The sequence below is a fragment of the Schistocerca americana genome, chromosome X (assembly GCF_021461395.2).
Source record: "Schistocerca americana isolate TAMUIC-IGC-003095 chromosome X, iqSchAmer2.1, whole genome shotgun sequence".
Taxonomy (NCBI): Eukaryota; Metazoa; Arthropoda; class Insecta; order Orthoptera; family Acrididae; genus Schistocerca; species Schistocerca americana.
In genome coordinates this window covers 484,467,553-484,471,331 of record NC_060130.1, presented here as the reverse complement: position 1 = coordinate 484,471,331, position 3,779 = coordinate 484,467,553, and the positions used below count along the sequence as shown (strand labels likewise).

The 3,779-nt window shown below is 43.5% G+C and overlaps 1 pseudogene; it reads left to right on the top strand.

The window, feature by feature from the left end:
* Positions 1-1,978: 1,978 nt before the first annotated feature.
* On the top strand, positions 1,979-2,096 carry LOC124557155 (annotated as a pseudogene).
* Positions 2,097-3,779: the final 1,683 nt, after the last annotated feature.

The window sequence follows — 3,779 nt, the reverse complement described above, 5'->3', positions numbered from 1 at the left end:
ATGACCCAGATGGGTTCCATCGGATTTACGTCAGGCGAATTTGGTCGCCGAGGCGTGTACATCTACATCTGCATGTATACTCCCCAAATCACATTAAAAAGCCTGGCAGAGTGTTCATCGTACCACCTTCACCATAAGTCTCTATTATTCCAATCTCGTACAGCGCGCGGAGAAACGGACACCTATATCTTTACGTGCGAGCTCTAATTTCCTTTATGTTATTATAATGATGGTTTCTTCCTCTGTAGGCGTCAACAAAATATTTTCGCATTCGGAGGAGAAAATTGGTGACTGAAATTTCATGAGAAGGTTCTGCCGCAACGGAAAACGCCTTTGTTTTAATGATGTCGACCTCAAATCCTGTATCATTTCAGCGACACCCTCTCCCATTTCGTAATAATACAAAATGTGCTGCCCTTCTTTTAACTTTCTCGATGTACTCCGTCAAGCCTGTCTGATAACGATCCAACACCGTACAGCAGTATTCCAGAAAAGGACGGACAAATGTAGTGTTGGCAGTCTCTTTAGTAGGTCTGTTACGTTTTCTAAGTGTCCTGCCAGTCTTTGGTTAGGCTTCCCCACAATATTTTCTATGTGTTCCTTCCAATTTAAGTTGTTCGTAATTGTAATTCCCAGGTATTTAGTTGAATTTCCGGCTTTTAGGTTTGACTGACTTTTCGTGTGACCGAAGTTTAACGAGTTCCTTTTAGCACTCATGTGGATGACCTCACACTTTTCGTTATTCAGGGTCAATTGCCAATTTTTGCATCATACAGGTATCTCTTCTAAATCGTTTTACAATTTGTATTGATCTTCTGATGACCTTACTAGTCGATAAACGACAGTATCATCTGCAAACAACCTAAGACGGCTGCTCAGATTGTCTCCTAAATCGTTTATATAGATAATGAATAGCAAAGGGCCTATAAAATTACCTTTGGGAACGCCTGAAATCACATATGTTTTACTCCTTGACTTCCCGTCAATTACTATAAACCGTGGCCTATCTGACAGAAAATACAAATCCAGTCACATAAATGAGACGCAATTTAACTTTAAAAAAAATCTTATGGGACTTAACTGCTAAGGTCATCAGTCCCTAAGCTTACACACTGCTTAACATAAATTATCCTAAGGATAAACACACACACCCATGTCCGAGGGAGGACTCGAACCTCCGCCGGGATCAGCCGCGCAATTTCACTACAAGCCGCTTGTGTTGTACAGTGTCAAAAGCCTTCTGGAAATCTACAAATACGGAATAAATCTGAAATGCCTTGTTAATAGCACTCAACACTTCATGTGAGTAAAGAGCCTGTTGTGTTTCAGAAGAACGATGTTTCTTAAATCCGTATTGACTGTTTGTCAATAGCCCGTCCTATTCGAGGTAATTCTTAATGTTCGAACACAATTTATGTTCTAAAATCCTGCTAAATATCGAGGTTAACGATATGGGCCGGTAATTTAGTGGATTACTCCTAGTACCATTTTTGAATATTGGAGTGACCTGTGCAACTTTCCAGTCTCTGGGAACGGCTGCTTCGTCGAGCGAACGGTTGATTGTTAAGTATGGAGGTATTCCACCAGCATACTCTGAAATGAACCTAACTGGTATACAGTCTGGACCGGAAGACTTGGTTTTGTTAAGTGATTTAAGTTTCTTCACTACTCCGAGGATATCTACTTCTCCGTACCTCCGGATTTAAACATGTATTTTCTTTAACATGTCGATGGTAAATTAAAGTCACCACCAACAACCATTGTATGAGTCGGGTACGTGTTTGAAATTGAACTCAAGTTTTCTTGGAATCTTCCAGCAGTTGTATCGTTCGGTATTATTTTATTCGGGTTGCCAAAAATGACCCCTGCCCATACTAGCTCATAGGAACTATTTACTTCAATTTCGTGACTAGATAACTACTTCTAACACACTCGTTCACAGGTCCTTTGTAATAATAATCTGCCCTTTGTTAAAGTCGCCAACGGCTTTACCGCAGTGGTCCCACCGGTTCCCGTCAGATCACCGAAGTTAAGCGCTGTCGGGCTGGGCTAGCACTTGGATGGGTGACCATGCGGTCTGCCGAGTGCTGTTGGCAAGCGGGGTGCACTCAGCCCTTGTGAGGCCAACTGAGGAGCTACTTGATTGAGAAGTAGCGGCTCCGGTCTCATCAACTTATATACGGCCGGGAGAGCGGTGTGCTGACCACATGCCCCTCTGTATCCGCATCCAACGACGCCTGTGAGATGTGGATGACATGGTGGCCGGTCGGTACCGTTGGGACTTCCAAGGCCTGTTCGGACGTAGTTTAATTTTTTGGTTAAAGTCAATGATCTCAATGGATTTCCCCATTTGCAGCCCATATCTTCTATGGGATGATCATCAGTTCGTGTCTGCCCCGTTTACATACTTTAGTTACCGTGTCACATGCCCTCAGCGCCACCAGGCGGCATCCTATGTCACCGTGGGCTGTGCCTATGATGTGTTGGGTTACCAGTGTATATCATGACTTGATTCCAGTGAGCAGATTTTTGACGACGGTTTCATTTTAAGTGTGAGATTATTTATTTTTGTACATGATAGTTTTTCCGCTTACATACTGATTTGCATTTAAAGATGCAGGTGCAAATACTGTGAAATCGATAGTACCTATGAATAAAAGGATTTTACAGCTGCAGTAGTTTTGTTTCTCAACATGATTTATCATGGGTGTGGTTGGCAGGACTATAAAGTCTTACAAAAATTACGTATTATGTATCAGAAATGCTTCTCGCGTCGAACTGAAGCCATATCCAAACATGCTAGACCTGAGATGGTTGATTCCTGAGAATCAGAGGGAATGCTTTGTCACTGAACCACTGAACAGAGAAAGTATGAGTTGGCAACATAGAAAAGGACACCCGCTGTTGACATTTAGTTGCGTATCCACAAACATATGAGATATGGTAGCATTATGTATGCAGATTATTCAGTCATGCCACCGTACCAGCATGCAACGCAAAAAATGTATTTATAACATTTTCAATAAGATGTAAAAATGCCCTTGCGTCATCTTCCAGTATTAAAATGTTAGAAACCTTTCATACCGTTATGGGCACTTTCTCCTGCTTCTGACGTGATGGGTGGTAATATGGTGGTGACCGATAACATATTCTTGGTTGCTACTGTTGCGACCGCAGTCTGGCAGCCTGCTTTGTTAGTGACATAGCGAACGAGCGCCATTCGTGACATACTGAGCATGTTCTTAACGGCATGCTGGTCCACATTTTCAACACAGTGCAGCACGATTATGGGTGGCTTGGTATCCACAAGTCCTAGGTAGGTTTCTGGAGATATGCTGCCGGCTGGTACCCGATAGCACGAGAGATGCTATCTATCGGCTCCAGTTCAGCCCAGTTTGGTAGCCAAGACATCAGTGTGAGTTGATTCGCGATCAGTGATCTCGTGCCCACAGCAGTTGTTACTGACGATGACGCTGAGTCAACATGAGAACACGTAGGGCGCGTGTGTTGCAGAGCCCCATGTTAAGCGAAGTGTGCTGGTCGGTGTGCTTCGAAACACTTATGTATACCCCAGCACTGTACTTTATCGCCATATCTGCCACATATTGCAACCTATACCACTTTAAAGAGCGTGCAAGCCTCCAAATGCCACTTTCTGTGATGAGGCGTGCACATTCAAAGCACTGTCGTTAGCTCTAGCTTTCACCCTTCTTCAGTCGCTTCCATAGATGCTCACGACAGCTGACTAGCTCCTTCGTCACCAAGGTGCTTGTTCCTAG